This window comes from Pseudophryne corroboree, chromosome 4 (assembly GCF_028390025.1).
Source record: "Pseudophryne corroboree isolate aPseCor3 chromosome 4, aPseCor3.hap2, whole genome shotgun sequence".
Classification (NCBI taxonomy): Eukaryota; Metazoa; Chordata; class Amphibia; order Anura; family Myobatrachidae; genus Pseudophryne; species Pseudophryne corroboree.
The window spans coordinates 677,013,744-677,031,317 of NC_086447.1; the positions used below are offsets into that span (position 1 = coordinate 677,013,744).

At 41.7% G+C, this 17,574-nt stretch overlaps 1 pseudogene; it reads left to right on the top strand.

Moving 5' to 3' along the window:
* The first annotated feature begins 4,578 nt into the window (after positions 1-4,578).
* Positions 4,579-4,696, top strand: LOC134913073 (5S ribosomal RNA; annotated as a pseudogene).
* The last annotated feature ends 12,878 nt before the right edge of the window (positions 4,697-17,574 follow it).

Sequence of the window (17,574 nt, forward strand, 5' to 3'; positions counted from 1 at the left end):
ATGTTGACCTTTAGATCATGACGACTTTCTGACCCTGTTGACCTAATGCATGTCGACCATTAGTTGCGGACCTATTGACTGTAGACGTTTTTATTGTAGATCTATAGACCGGATACCCAGAAAGTCTTATAAAGTGAGGGAGGGAGTTGCAGAGCAATAGAGCCACACAGGAGAAATCTTGGAAGATGGAGTGAGAGGAGGTGAACATATCTGAGGTGAATCAGTAGTCACTGGAGGAGCAGAGATGGCAGTAGGGAGGTTTTAGGTAAAAGACATCAAAAACTTTGGACAGAGAGAGTGATTGAGAGCTTTATATGTCAGGGTGAGGAGATTAAACTGTATTCTTTGGTGGATTAGGACCCAGAGAAGTAATTGGCAAAGGAGAGAAGCTGACACAGAGGGGTGGTGGAGATAGATGAGCCTGGTGGCAGCATTCATGCATGATAGATTAAAGTGGAGAGAAATGAGTAAGGGGCAGGCCAGATAGCAGGATACTGCAGTAATCAAACTGAAAAATAATAAAACTATGAATGAGAGTTTTGGTGGCATTCATGGTGAGGAAAGGTCTGATTCTAGATATATTGTAAAGGCAGAAGTGGCAGGAGTGAGAGATGGATTGAATGTGAGGTGTGAAAGAGAGATAGTTAAAGATGATGTCAGGAAGGGACAGAGGTGAGTTTGGTGCTGTCACTAGATAGAGAGAGTGATATAGGTGAGGGAGTCATGGAAGGGGGAATACAATTAGTTGGACAATATATTAAATAAACCATACTGTACATGCAACATGTGACATTATTTACTGACTGGGGGGGGTGATTCAGACCTGATCGCACGTAGGCTATTTTTTGCACTGCAGCGATCAGGTTGTCCCCGCCTACAGGGGAGGGGGTAATCACTGTGTAGAGGTACGAACGCTTGTGTAGAGAGCTGCACAAACTAAAGTTTGCGCAGTCTCTGCACAGCTCAGGACTTACTCAGCCGCTGCGATGATCCGGGATGGAGCTGATGTCAGGAACTCTCCCTGGAAACGGCCGGGCACGCCTGCATTTTCCTATACACTCCCTGAAAATGGTGAATTGCCACCCACGAACGCCTTCTTCCTGTCAATCTTCTTGTGATCGCCACTGCGATTGCTTTCTTTGTAGAATCTGACGCTGTCCGGCGACCCCCGTCACCGGCCTGCGACGTGTCTGCGCATAGTGGACCGCACGCATGCGCTGTTCAGACCCAATCACGTGGCTGCAAAAAATGGCAGTGTGTGATCGGGTCTGAATGACCCCCTGTGTCTTGGAACAAAAAATACTTTAACACCATTTTTTGAAAAACATACTGTAGGTTTTCATATGAACATAATGTAGATTAATAAAATATTACCACCCCCATTGTTTATATTTGGCATGAATAACAGTTTTGAGACACCTTCTCTAATGAATAACAAGGTTAGAGAATACTTGTTGAAGGATTTTGGACCACTCCTCTATGCCGAACATTTCCAGTTCCTTGGTATTCTTGGGTTGTAGCTTGTGATCTGCCCTCTTTAATACACACCCCAGGTTTTCAATTGGGTTCAAATCTGGAGATTGAGAGGGCTATTACAAAACTTTTATTTTGTGTATCTGCAACCATTTTAGTGTGGATTGGTTTATATTATCTTGGTGAAAGGTCCACCAACGGTCAAGTTTAATCCTTTCAGCGTAAAATTTCCTGTCATACATGTAGAGTGGAATTCATTATTTCTTTGATTTTCATAAAAGCCCTTGAAACTACTAGCAGCACAGCACAGCATCAATGATCCATAATAATATTTGGCAGTACTGTATTTATCAGGTGCTTTTCTTTGTATACAGTCCATTTTTCTCCAAATGTAATTGATTTACTTGGGCAAAAAAAAGTTCTTGTTTTTTCTCTCTGACAACATCACATGATTCCATTAACAGTTTCAATGATATTTTGCAAAGTTCAGGAGCTGCATCTTGTTTCTTGCTAATAGCAAAGGCTTCTTTTTTTAAACTTTTCCAAAAAGTTTCTGGTCATGGAGGTGGCATCTGATTAAAAGCATGTTGTATTTGTTTAGAAACAAAAAAGGGGATGAAACCATTATATACATACCTGATTAAAATCAAAACATTAATTAAAACAGTAAAAAAAATAAATGTATACCAATTACAACATATGAAAAGAACACACAATTAAGAATGCAAAAAAACATATCTTGAGAGTATAAATATATCACATTAATGTAAATATTGCAATGTAAAATGGCAAACTTTAACCAAACTGGGAGTTGTGACAATAACGTTACTATGCAATATAGACATGTCTCCTCATACACTTACCCTCAAAGTGCTATGCAGTGTGAAACTCCTGGTGTGAGTGAGCCACACTGATCTGTGTAGCAAACCAGTTTTTTCTTCAAATTTGTATCTTATTTGTCCCACAGATGCAGCGAAATACCACCAAATCTGTACCAGAGACAGGGGTGAGAATTTAGCTGCACAGCAATTTGTTTTAAATATGTACAAAGTGACAACACTGTGTTAATGTACTTATTTAAAATATTAAGATACTGTTTCCTGAAATGATCTTTAAGGGGAAATGCATTTAGCATCCTGATGGACGGAATGCCGATGGTCATGTGACTGATGCCAGAATCCCAACACCACGCACGAGTACCGCGCGGGAACACCGCCAGCCGGCACCCCGAAGGTAGGTAACTGTTAGGGTTAGGGTCAGGGAAGAGGGTTACGGTTAGGCACTTGGGGTGTTATGGTTACGCAATAGGGGGGTTTAGCCCTAGCCACCCCCCCCTGATGGTTAGCCCTAGCCAGCAGAGGGTTAGGGGGGGGTGGTAAAAATACTTACCCCCTCTGACGTTGGGATCTTCAATGTTGGGATACCAGTGTCGGTAGTGTGACTGCCAGCATCCCAATGAGCAGTATTACATAGCAAATCCTTTAAGGGGCATGGTGACCATTCCCACACACTGCTAATGAAAGAAACATTGCAGTACATAGATCCCAAGCACTCAATTGAAAAAGTTAAAGGCAAACTGCGTGTCTTGACTTCTAGGAGTGTCTGCTGTGCATAATTAGGACTCCACCAGTACCACAGCCCTACGGTCTTCTCACCAGAAACCAGACAATTCCACAGGTATCTACTCTCCTTTTCACAGATGCTATGAGGTGTGCTTTCCTCCACTGTGCTAGTTAGCCATTACCACAAGATTCTGTACCTTCCTTCTCCATATCATTGTGAGACAGAGGAAATTGCTCACCCACTATTCATGGGCACAACCACACATAGCAGGTATTAGCATTAAGCCCCTGATAAACATAAAAATAAACTGTTCTCCACATTTTTACTTTGTACTTTGCTAAAAGTGACTATTTAATGTATATGCAGGCACATTCTAAGTGTCAGAATTTATATCTATTTAGTACAAATTATTCTAATTCTTAGTCTTGCACCTATTATTAAAAATACTGTAATTGGATACTTTATTCTACTGGTGATCTTGTCATGATTTAATAAGGATTTACTTAGAAAAGAGGTTAAAAAAATAACCTATTTGCCCTTCTGCGCTACAGAAGTTTTCATACTTCCTTGAGCTCGCCTACCACCATGTATGTGTATGTTTTCATGGGAGGGTTTGTTCATACACTGTTCACTGCTTATTAGCAGACATTGGGAGTCATTCAGAGTTGATTGCTGCAGAAAATTTGTTAGCAGTTGGGCAAAACCATGTGCACTGCAGGGGAGGCAGATATAACATATAAAGAGAGTTAGATTTGGATAAGTTTTGTTGTTTATAATTCCCAGATTCACTAAGCACCATATGTTGACACTGTAGCAGAGTAATATATGCCCTGTGTAGGGTCCTCAAATGTACCTTTTGTTAATAGGAGAATAAATATTTGAGAGACCTATCACAAGGGACAACAATATCAGAAATATTTGTCAAAGTAGGAATGTCATGTTTCTATTTTGAAAATAAATGATCCCATTGTATAAGCAAGTTAAAATAATAGAGTAGATACTGTATATTTCAAGTGTTTGTGAGGATTTAAGGTGAGCATCAATAGCTTTGGAGGCCATACTTGAATTAGATGACGTATTAGGGTGGACAAAAGAAACAAGGGAAAGTACAAAGTGACGCACCTGAAAATACATAAACATGTGTCATTTAGAAAGGTCAAATTTATGACATAAGTATGAAAATACATACAAAAAGCCACCTGGGTCAAAAACCTTGTTAAATTAATCTAATCCTTTGGCATTCCAGAGAAGATAGGCGGCATTTTGTAGTGACGGGGGGAATACAGGATTGCCCCATAAAGGAATATAATAAGAAAAATGAGGGTTCCTTCAGCATTTTCTATTAATAACAGTCTATGCAATAAAGGTATCTTTAAACAGAATATGAAATTTTATGTATAGAAAATTAAGAGGTGTGAAACAAGCTCTTAATTTTCTATACACTCTCATCTGGAAATACTGTTTCAGACTATGTATGGTCCCGATTTATGTAAAGTACAGATAAAAGAAGTGGCCCCCTCCTTCTCCCTTCTCCATCAAATGGCCCACGGTCATACTATCCTGAATACGCCCGATCTTGTCCGATCTCGGAAGCTAAGCAGGTTTGGCCTGGTCAGTACTAGGAAGGGAAACCTCCTGAGAATACCAGGTGCAGTGGGCCCTTTTTCTCTAAGGAGACCTTAACCACTCTTACAATTTTCTCTGCATTTACCATGAGCTCAATTTTGAATAACAATTTGAATCATCCATCACAATATATTGATAGGCATACACAGTGAATTTTTGGATATCCTCAAATTTAAGCTAACAGTCGGTATCCTTGATCAACCTCCTGATATTTTCACCTTTTCAAACATCTTGTACCTTATTTGTTAAAAAGGTTAAACAAAAATTACACATAAAGAACAACAGTCATCAGACACGATTCTTAAATTATAAAATTTTTATTCAAGAAACAAATAAAGGTTAAGTTTTACTTTATTTTCATATTCCTAATCACATACTTATATTTATGATAACAAATGAGTGCTCCCAAACAAGGGTTTTTTGTCTTTCTCCTTCTTTTTTCAATTGTAGTCTAGCCTACAAAATTCCTGGGAGCACCGCCAATCATTCGCAGTTCAGGAATTATTTGATAACTGCATGCATATTGGTATCTCATGTTTATTGTCAATATATAACTTCAGTAAAATTGCTCAGACTAGTGCGGATCCACACAAAATATTTTCCTGCACAATAAAATGTCACAAACATCTTGGTATCTGCACACTCAATATATAGTATTATAATACCCAGGCAGATTGTGGTGGGAGGTACCCAGGCAGATTGTGGTGGAGGTACCCAGGCAGATTGTGGTGGGAGGTACCCAGGCAGATTGTGGTGGTAGGGGACTCTATCATCAGGAAGACAGATTGGGCAATCTGCTACCAGGATCACGATAGCCGTAGGTCTGTTGTCTCCCGGGTGCTCGGGTGCGGCACATCGCGGGCCGGGTAGATAGATTGTTGGGAGGGGCTGGGAAGGTACAGGTGGTCTTAGTGCACATTGGCACCAACGACAAAGTTAGTGGTGGGTGGGATGTCCTTAAGAAAGATTATAGGGATTTAGGCCAGAAAATAAAGGCAAGGACATCTAAGGTAATATTCTCCGACATACTACCTGTGCGACGCACTAGCCCAGGGAGGCAGAAGGAGATTAGGGAGATAAATGTGTGGCTTAGCGACTGGTGTAGGAAGGAGAGGTTTGTGTTCTTGGAACACTAGACGGACTTCTCAGTCAGGCGCATCTTTTTTGTCGCGATGGATTGCACCTGAATGAGGAGGAGGCTGCAGTGCTGGGGGGAAGGATGGTTGGAAGGTTGGAGGAGCTTTTAAACTAGGTGCCAGGGGGGAGGGTTTATTTAGAAGCTATGGGCCATGCAGTGAGAATAGCAAAGATGGTGGTAGTGAACTAAATGGGGGTGGAGAAGGGGGGAGGGAAAGAGCAGCCGGCAAGGGTAGATACATGGGTACTAAAAAGGGTAATAACAACGATAATGCCAAAATATTAACTAACAACAATTGTGGTTCATCATTACAGCATATTGAAATTGATGTAAGTAGCAAAAGGGATAAGTATGTAAGTAACATAAGGGAAATTACTTATGATGGGGTGGAGGGCTTAGATGGACTAAAAGGGTGGATCAAAAATGATAGTAAGTATGATGGGGAGGAGAGGGAGTGAAGAGTAGAACTGGCAGTAGGAATAACTCTTGGGAGGCACTTGTAAACCATGACAGGATACCCTTAAAAAAACAAACGGACAAGGGAAACACTAAGCTAAAACGTATGCATGCGAATGCAAGAAGCCTAGCAGGTAAAATGGGCGAATTGGAATTGTTAGCATCAAAGGCTCAGTATGATATTATAGGTATTACGGAAACATGGTGGGACAACTCTCACGATTGGGTTGCAAACTTGGAGGGGTATTCTCTTTTCAGAAGGGACAGGGCTAACAAAAGAGGTGGAGGTGTGTGTCTTTATGTTAAACCATCTCTTAAACCGTACTTAGAGGAGGTTATTTACGAGGGGACAGGGGATAATACGGAGTCACTATGGTTTGAAATCTCAAGTGGGGGTATAGATGCAAAAAAACTAGTCATAGGTACGTGCTACAAACAGCAGGATATTAGCATATGTGAGGAAGAACAACTCTTGAGGCAAATTAAAAAGGCTGCAGGGTTGGGAGACATCCTAGTGATGAGGGATTTTAATTATCCTGATATAAACTGGAGTGATGATTCATGTGTTAAAGCTAGGGGCAGCAGGTTTTTAAATATGTTAAAGGATCACTATTTGTCTCAATTAGTCGAGGATCCAACTAGAGGTAAAACTACTCTGGATCTAGTAATTACTAATAATGTGGAAATTGTATCAAGCATGAAAATTGGGGAGACCTTGGGTAACAGTGATCACTGTATGATTACATTCGAAATCAGTTTCAAGAAACATCACTACAAAGGAACAACTAAAATATTTAGCTTTAGGAAGGCTAACTTCAATATGCTGAGAGGTGCACTTAACGATATTGACTGAAAAGACTTGTTTTATGGCAAGAACACTACGGAAATGTGGGATGCGTTAAAAGGGTTGTTAAATAGCAATATTGACAAATTCATTCCCATGGGCAGCAAACGCAGAAGTACCAAACTCAAACCAATGTGGCTTAATAAGAAGGTAAAGGAAGTAATGAATAATAAGAAGCGTGCTTTCAAAGCATTTAAATCTAATGGAACGGAGGAGTCATTTCAGTACTACAAGGAATGCAATAAAAAATGCAAAAAAGCAATAAGAGCAGCTAAAATTGAAAATGAAAAGCAAATCGCTATAGAGAGCAAAAACAATCCTAAGAAGTTTAGTAAAAGGTTAAGAAAGGAGAACGTAGGTCCATTAAAAGATGAATTTGGCGTATTGATAAATGATGACGAAACAAAAGCGGAAATACTGAACAAATTCTTTTCATCTGTGTTTACCAGAAAAGAAGCGACGATGGGAGTAGTGTATACCGATAGTGAAAGCAAGGATTCCTTGCTAGATACTTTTTAAGTGAGGAGGTAGTCCGGGAGAGACTAAGCAAAATTAAGATTAACAAATCACCTGGACCTGATGGACTTCACCGAGGGTTTCTTATGAAGCTTAGGTCACAACTAGAAAGACCCCTATACTTGATTTTCAATAGTTCTATTAGATCAGGCATGGTACCTATGGATTGGCGTATAGCTGAGGGATCTAAAAATCATCCAGGAAATTGCAGACCAGTCAGTTTGACATCTATAGTGGGGAAATTATTGGAGGGAATTTTAATGGATAGCATACAAGAGTATCTGCATGCCGCTAGGTTTATTAGCAAGAACCAGCATGGTTTTGTAAGGGTTTGATCATGTCAAACTAACTTAGTTAGCTTCTATGAGGAAGTGAGCGTCAATCTTGACCGAGGAAAAGCAGTGGATGTGGTATACTTAGATTTTGCAAAAGCCTTCGATACAGTGCCTCACAGGAGACTGATCATCAAATTAAAAGTGCTTGGTCTAGGAAAAACTATTTGTATATGGATAAGTAATTGGCTGGATAACAGGGTGCAGCGAGTAGTGGTCAATGGGATATCCTCCAGCTGGGCACCAGTAGTCAGCGAAATACCAAAAGGGTCCGTACTTGGGCCACTACTGTTCAACATATTTATCCACGACCTGGAAATAGGCCTGGAAAGCACAGTGTCAATCTTTGCAAATGATACTAATTGTGTAAGGTAATTAATTCTGAAATAGATGTGGAGTCTCTACAGAATTACTTATCTAAACTTGAAATCTGGGCATCTAAATGGAAAATGGGATTCAATATAGAAAAATGCAAAGTTATGCACTTCGGGACCAAAAACAAATTTGCAACCTACATATTAAATGGGGAAAATCTAGGGGTAACAGTATTGGAAAAAGATTTGGGGGTACTGATTGATAATAGGCTAAACAACCGTACACAATGTCAAAGTGCAGCAAAGAAGGCAAGTAAGGTGCTAGCATGCATAAAACGAGGAATTGAGACTAGGGACGAGAGTGTAATCCTGCCGCTGTACAAATCATTGGTACGTCCGCACCTGGAATATTGTGTTCAGTTTTGGGCACCAGATTATAAAAAAGATATCTGTGAACTCGAAAGGATTTAAAGGCGTGCTACTAAATTGATTAAAGGGCTAGAGGGACTGAATTATGAGGAAAGGCTCACTAGGTTGAAACTGTATACACTAGAAAAGAGGCGTCTAAGAGGAGACATTATCAATATCTTCAAATATATAAAGGGAAATGAAAAAGAGTTATCAGAGGAATTGTTTATTAAAAGAACTCTGTATAAGACGCGAGGTCACTCGCTGAGGCTTGAGGAGAGAAAATTCCATACGCTACACTGTTAGGGCAATAAGGTTCTGGAATTCCCTGCCAGTGAAGGTGGTAATGGCGGACACTATATATGCATTTAAAAACGGATTGGATACATTTCTGACTGAAAAAGATATCCAAGGTTATAACATTTAAAATATTGACATTTTTAATCTGGTAGGAACATGATTTTCAGTTGTTAACTAAACATAAATCATTATTTCAATTAGGACATTATAATGAACTCGGCTTAGGACAGATTACAGGTTGAACCCGATGGGCATTTTGCCTCTTTAGCCTCATTAACTATGTAACTACAGTATGTAATGTGAATGTATGTAATTCATCATCATACACCCACTAATATGAACCCCTTTTCCCTATATCATAGACAAATCTCAGTATCTTCAGGGGGTGCTGTCAACTACAGTGTACATAAACTGAAACTAAGAGAAAAAAGAGAAGGAATCTGTATCGTTGACGCAATAGGAAGAAAGTTAATTATCATAAAATATAACCTTTATTGTTGTATATTAAAATATCTATTGGTTTATTATCCCAGACTACTGTGAAATATAGAGGTTGAAATCACAACACTAACAAATATGTGAATCTAAAAGACGTGAATAAATGTGAATAAAGAATTAAAAACGTGTCCACGTGAGCTTACTAGTGTATAACACTCTCTGGTTACTTTACTTATCTGAGTTTTACCAACATTTGGTCACTCATATTATGATGTTATCAAGAGACTATCTCAATTTGTAGTGAATTGGTCCCACTGTCCGGATTATTTATCTCAGAAACATGTCATATCACATATACACCAAACGCTCAACAGCTATTACCTCATAGGGAAGCATCCATAATATAGGGGCTGTGAGTGTAGGTAAATGTGAATGTGTTAACTGATCTCTCGTTGTGGGTCGCTTCAGTTGTGAATGTCTTCAGTCATTGTCACTGTATATTATATCCCATATGCACCAACTACTCAGCAGACATTACCTCATAGATAAATATCCATGATATAGAGGCTGTGAGTGTAGGTAGATGTAAATATGTTCATGAAGATTACTTATGTTATAATTGTATTCAGTTACTGTTACTGTTGTCCCCTATATATATAATCCAAGACCAGATTTAGCTGGGATACCTCCGAGTGTCAAAAATGTCTCACATTCACTATCTGTATCATTCTAGGAGTTATTCCAGATTGTTTAGCCAGGCATGTGCTTAGAGTTGCTTTAAGGGGTATAGAGTGCTTGTTTGTGTCGCTTGACTTAGTTATACAGCTACATCATTGCACCTCTTCTATATCTTTGCATGAGGTGTTGTTTGGGGCCTAGTCTTTGAAAAGTGCCATCCTGTCTGACACTGCAGTGCCACTCCTAGATGGGCCAGGTGTTTGTGCCGCACACTTGTGTCGCTTAGCTTGGCCAACCAGCTACCTAATTGCACCTCTTATTTTTCTTCTTTGCATCATGTGCTGTTTGGGGTCTAGTTTTTGAATAGTGCCATCTTGTCTGCAACTGCAGTGCCACTCCTAGATGGGCCAGGTGTTTGTGCCGCACACTTGTGTCGCTTAGCTTCGTCATACAGCCACCTCGGTGCAACTTTTAGGCCTAAAAACAATATTGTGAAGTGTGAGGTGTTCAAAATAGACTGGAAATGAGTGTAAATGAATGTTATTGAGGTTAATTATCCCGTAGGTGCAAAATTACCCCCAAATTCTGTGATTTTAGCTGTTTTTATGTGTTTTTTTTTCCAAAAATCATCCAGATCCAAAACAAAACTATAACACGAAAGGGTGGTTTTGGCAAAACCAAACCAAAACACAAAAGTGGAATTAGAACCAAAACCAAAACACGAAAAGTGCCAGCCACAGATCTTTACTTTTACCTAACATTAAAATGATATTTATCACCCTCAGATTGTAAGAGATCATTAAAATTAGTTTTAGCCATGATATAAGCATTTTTATTTTCTGCGTTAGGATTCAGTTTCATTGTTTGATAGGCTAGGGATAATGGGGTCATTCCGAGTTGATCGTAGCTATGCTAAATTTAGCACAGTTACGATCATCGTCCTGACATGCGGGGGGACGCCCAGCACAGGGCTAGTCCGCCCCGCATGTCAGTCCCCCCTCCCCCCCCTTGCACAGCGGTGATGCTTTTGTACTTGAAGAGTAACTTGGATGAGAAATTCTTTAACCTGATTGTTCTGATCAGCTGATAACGTCTCTGACACCTTTACTGCGGGAAGCAACCGAGGTGAAGACACCGAAGGGCAAGGCTCCGCTGACAGAGACAACCTATCTTTCCAGGGTTTGATTAAGTTAACATGGTAGATTTGTTCGGGTTTTCTCTTTCCCGGTTGGTATACTTTGTAATTAACCTCATTCACTTTTTCCCTAATCTCAAATGTACCCTGCCATTTAGCTAGGAACTTGCTTTCCACAGTAGGTACCGAAACAAGAACTCTATCTCCGGGAGCAAATTCCCGTATCTTGGCACACCGGTTATATACCCTCTGTTGAGCACTTTGGGCCTGTTCCATGTGCTCTCTGACAATAGGTACCACGGCTGCAATCCTATCCTGCATTTGTGTTACATGTTCAATAACGCATCTATAAGGAGTGGGCTGTCCTTCCCACATCTCTTTGGCAATGTCCAACAGCCCTCTGGGGTGTTTACCATACAACAAATCAAATGGAGAAAACCCCGTAGAGGACTGAGGAACTTCTCAGATGGCCATTAACAAGTAGGGCAACAAACAATCCCAGTTTTTTCCATCTCTATTAACAACCTTTTTTAACATACTTTTTAATGTTTTATTGAACCTTTCCACCAACCCATCAGTTTGGGGATGGTAGCTGGATGTCCTGAGGTGAGTGACCTTAAAAAATTTGCACAATTCTTTCATGACCCTTGACATAAATGGAGTACCTTGGTCAGTCAAAATTTCTTTTGGTATTCCCACTCTACTAAAAACCTGCACCAGCTCCCTAGCTATCGCCTTGGTTGTGATAGTGCGTAAAGGGACAGCCTCAGGATATCAAGTGGCATAGTCCATAATTACCAGGATATACTGATGGCCCCAAGCGGACTTTAACAAGGGCCCCACGAGATCCATGGCTATTCTGTCAAATGGGACCTCTATAATAGGCATGGGAACTAGTGGGCTCCTGAAATGGAGTCTAGGGGCATGATACTGGCATTCAGGACAGGAAGAACAATATTCAGACACTTCTTTATAAACCCCTGGCCAGAAGAACCCTTGTAAAACTCTTTCAGTGTTTTTTTCTGCCCCTAAATGTCCTGCTGTAACGTGACTATGAGCTAAATCCAGTACCATTCTCCGATAAGGCTGGGGGACTACCAGCTGTTCCACCACATCCTCACCCTTTTTGACAATGTGGTACAAGAGCTCATTACACATGGACATGTGGGGATACGTAACCCTGTCACCTGGTACCACAGGTTCCCCATTAACAACCTTAACATTCTGTCTAGCCTTTATTAAGGTAGGATCCTTTAACTGTTCAGACACAAACAGATCCTTCTTTACCTCCAGGTCAGGCACGCTTTCAGTTCTAACTACTATGTCTCTGTTCCCAGCAAGAGGGTCCTCGCTGGACTCCCCATCTGTCACTTCCCCAGCCAAACTAGCAAACGGCAAAGGGTCAGAAAGTTCAGAAGACACACGTACATCCATAAAATCACCGGTATTATCAACTGGCTCTTTACCTCTCACATTTGTTGATAAACGTGATTCCCACAGTTTCCAAAAATGAGGAAAATCCCTCCCTATTATGGCCTCATGCACCAGGGTGGGGACCAGTCCTAATTTAACAATTGCTGACCCACAACAAGTTTCTATATTCACTTCAGCAGTGACATAATGTTGGGTATCCCCATGTATGCAAGTTACCCCAATAGGTATTTGCTGGACCTTTAAGGGGTTCACTAACCCAGCTTTCACGAGGGTAACTAAACTTCCTGAATCTAGCAAGGCCTCTACCCGGTTACCCTCTAAGAACACATCACACATTTGTTTTTCCAGCTCAGGTAAAGGTACCACAGTACAGGCTAACCTAGCAAAGAAAGACATTCTGCGACATTCAAAGGCAGCATCACATTGCATGGGTTCTTGCGTGACTGGGCAATTGGCAATAACATGACCTGGCATACCACACCTAAAACATTTAACCACACAATTATCAACCTGTTTGGGCAGCACAGACCGTTCTAGCCCCATTGGCCTGTCTCCAGGGCCAGTGTTTACAGTCTCTCCAGCCTTGCGTTCTCTTAACAGCAACGTTTTCCCATGGAATAGTCTTACCAGTCTTCATTGAAGGGTGCTGTCAAGGATCTATGGGTTGCTGGGTGGTCATCAGTAGTTCCTCTGCCGCCAAATACCTCTCTACCATGTCCACTAATTGGTCAGCAGTATCCGGGTTTCCATGGCTCACCCACTTGCGCAGGACCACGGGCAAAGATCTCAAATAGCGGTCCATGATGACTCTTTCAACCATCTGGGGACCAGTTAATGTCTCTGGCTGTAACCATTTTTTTGTTAGCTGAATAGGGTCATGCATCTGGGAGCGAGGAGGCTTCTCCATGGCGTACACCCAACGGTGCACCCATTGTGTTTGTACTGACAGCGTGACTCCCAGGCGGGTCAGGATCTCAGTCTTTAGTTTATCATAGACAGAAAAGGCACCAGCAGACTGGCCCACTGTGCTTTCGGCCAGTTCTCACGCTCGGCAGTCCTTTCAAACGTGGTCAGGTAGGCCTCTACATCATCAGCCTCTGTCATTTTCTGCAGGAAGTGACTGGCCCGTATAGAACTAGAGCTGGTCGGAGCACTGACGGCCACATCTCCAATCCAGGCTGCAAGGCTCTGCACCACTTCTGTTAAGGCCTCTCTATCCTGACGCTGTTGCCTGTAAAGTTCGTCAATAGCCACCTGCTGCTGTCTCCTATTTTCCTCCATTGCCACCTGCTGCTGTCTCCTATTTTCCTCCATTGCCACCTGCTGCTGTCTCCTATTTTCCTCCATTGCCACCTGCTGCTGTCTGTTGGCCTCCTGCTGAGCCGCTGTAGCTTGCAGCAAGGCTTTGAGCAGTTCCTCCATGTCGACAGATTTTTCAGGTGGCTTTGTAGCTGCTTTTACCCAGGACATATTTCAAATCCTCAGGGTGAGTCTCAGCAACTTCACACTGGGCTGTATCTGCACAAACCACCGTTTTCCGCAGGCCTCATAAAGCTGCTGCTTTCACTTATGCGCAGAACGGCATGCTCGCATTCTCCACCAAGTTGTAACACTGTAAGGGAACAAGGTGCCGTTTCGTGGGGTAAATGTTAGCAAGCGGCAGCTGAAGAATCACACAAGTTCAGTGTGTGGTGCAACTGGCCACGACCAGTTTTATTAGGCAGAAAACAAAACAAACATCAAAAGAAAATACCTTGCCTGTCCAGCACTAACTAAACACAAGATGTTCCTAACTGTCTCTAAACAAAAAAAACACAGAGTTTTCCAGTCAACACTGTATGGCTCACATGTATAAGGACGCGTACTTCTCTCACAGAGATCATGCAGTCTTCCCAGGCAGTCTGCACACACTAATCAGGCTAGCAGCCCTATAACCAACTTACACAGCTGAAACCCTGATTAGCCTTCTGTGAGGTCAAAGACCCGAACTGGGCCCAACGTCAGGAACTTGCCCTATCTTTCTTTCAGGGCCCTTATCAGTTTTTCCAATAAACTGAAAAGGTTCTGAACTTCTGACAAAACAAAACATTTTCCTAATACAGGTAAGACAAGAACCTGGGACAAACATAACTGCCCTCAAACACTATTCCAGTGTTCTTGTCACAGTATATACATGAGGGTTCTTACAACTTTTGCCTTGGGGCCTACTATATACAGTATCTAATTATGCCCTGGTCCTGATCATTGTAATGTGGTATACAATTAACTGGAGGGTATTATAATGTGGCATACTATGAATTGGGGACACTGTATGTCATAATGTGCATTGGGGGTTCTGTGTTGTACAATGTGTACAGGCAGCCCTACAATGTGATATAATGTGAAGTAGGGCACTACTATGGTTCATAAAATAAACTAGGGCACTAATATGTGGCATAAAATTAACTGAAGCACTACTATGTCTCAGAAAATCAACTTGAGCACTGTTATGGAGCATACAATGAACAACTGCTGCGAAAAGGTATATCTCTAGAAGCATTGAGACCCTTCAAAATGTTGCTATGGGGCGTCCAAAAATCTGGCTATGCCCCTGCACAAATGAAAGACAGCAGTGAAGCTTTACAGAGTATCAGGTGTATGAAAGCAGCTACACAGTGTTAGGAGTGTTACAAGAGTGAAAAAATTGTGGTAAAATATACACGGATAAAATACAAACAAAGTGATATAAAATGTTACTATTGTTACTAAGTGTTAAGTGGTGATGCCATGAAGTGGCTCAGTCAGAGCAGCTCAGGGGGCCCCACACCCCAATGCTTACCCCAAAACTGACACTTTATAAATATACAGATGTATCCACACTCATCATAGCTACATTCAGGCGCAGTTGAGGTTTAAGGCATGCATGTGACTTAGACGTGCACACACCCCACTCACTTTTAATGTGGTGGCAAAATACGCAGCTCGACACGCCTAGCCTTGCCGCGTGTGCATGTAAACCGGAGATGTAGCCACAAGGAGCATGGCTACATCTGCATAGAGGACTTACTTTTAATTATGTCTTATTCAATGTACAGCCAAATGCTAGTTCCCTACTTAAAAACAATTAGAGGAAGGTGGGGAGGGGTGCCGATACAGACTGAATGAATCTCCAACCTTTAAGTGTACATATAAACACATAATATGTACTGTGTGTAGTATTATAAATCACAGCAAGGTTGCTTCTCTCATTGCAAGCAGCTAGGGTGCGCAGTCTAGAGGCACTCCGCCTTTGTGGCCTGTAGCAACCCTGTCACTTTGTTTTTTGGTAATTATCCCACTCCCACAAAACATGGGTTTTGCAAGAGTCTAAGGGGGGACTTAAGCTGCATAAATTTACAATTGATCCCATGGAGCTATTCAATTAGCCTCTGCTAGCAACACTTATTGTGGACTTTGTTTACTCCTCTACACAGACGTATTAAAAATTCCACATAACCAGCAAATTAGCAGGTGCTGCAACCCTGTTAAAAGTGAATCCATGAACCTTTCCTGAATTCTGTTTGTTAACACCTGTTGACTCATCTTATGGGGTTAAGATGGGTTAACAGGTGTTATCACACAGAATTCAGGAAAAGTTCATGGATTCACTAGGTAACATGTAAATTTAGTGGGCATTAACAAAGCTGTCTGATGTAAAAGGGAGTACAATTGAATAGCCATGGGCATTAAAGCCCAAGGCTACCTCCCTTTTTCTGCCGCTGTAATTTATAGTGGGTAATTTAATGTTCCCCTTAGTTTATTCAGTATAAGGCTATTTTTTCGGGATTCGGTTACATCGCCGGAAGTCAGGTTTCCGGCGGTCAGTATACCGACCTCGGATACCGGAACACAGACAATGCCGACAGCCGTAATCCCAGCTAACAGGGTCTATTCCCACTCGTGGGTGTCCACAACACCCATAAAGTGAGAATAGAACCTGTGTCAAGCGCAGCGAGCCACTGAGCCTGCAGCGTAGCAAGCTCAGCATAGTGAGTGCAGCGAGTCCGTAAGGGGCTGAGAATGCTGATTTATATACAGGAATGAAAAGCTATACCTTATACACACTTTAAATACACTTTACCATGGAGCCGCTGCGGCCGCTAAACTTAATACACACTCTACGTGCTTTTTACGCTGTTAGCGTACAGAGTCCCGTACCGTGTACGGACTTTGCGTACAAACGCTGCGCTGATGGTACAAAGTACACACAGCGCGTACACACCCAATGAATACACTTTAAACCTTATGCAGCAATGCAGTGTGATGCTATTACACTTTAAACCTTAGCAGGGAAAGAAAGACACGACACCAGTTTGTGGCTAAACCACTGGGTTCCGACACCACAGCGTATTATTGCTGAAAGGGTGTTTCAATATAAACAATACAATACAACAGGATAATGGCTACATTCAATGGTACATGCGTGATTGGATTCGCCGCGCTACCCGGTCCGGTCCTCGGTCATCTTAATAGATAACTTTGTGAGTCTTGTGTCTGACCAGGCTTGCTGCAGGCTCTCTTTATACAATTCATCCAAAACATAACACAATGGATACTGTAATCTCTTTGTCCATTGGACACAGGGATGGTCATTTACAGTACAGAAGAGGTCATAGGTCGGTTTGAATAGGTGGGCGATGTCTGTTCCAACTGCTCTTGTGGGTGGTCTCCTCTGGATTCCCGCCACATACATAATGTACAGTAAATACAGTTTATATCTATATTCTGCTCCTGCACATAACTATCCGCAGGAACATGCGATATTTCTCAAACCATCACCGGAATGTTACCCTTAAAATACCCTTCAGCTGGATACCAAACACCACCTTGTAACCTTGTTCTGTCCCCTCCTATCCTGTAAAGGTGAATCCCTTTGTTCTGTTACCATTTAAACTGCTGTT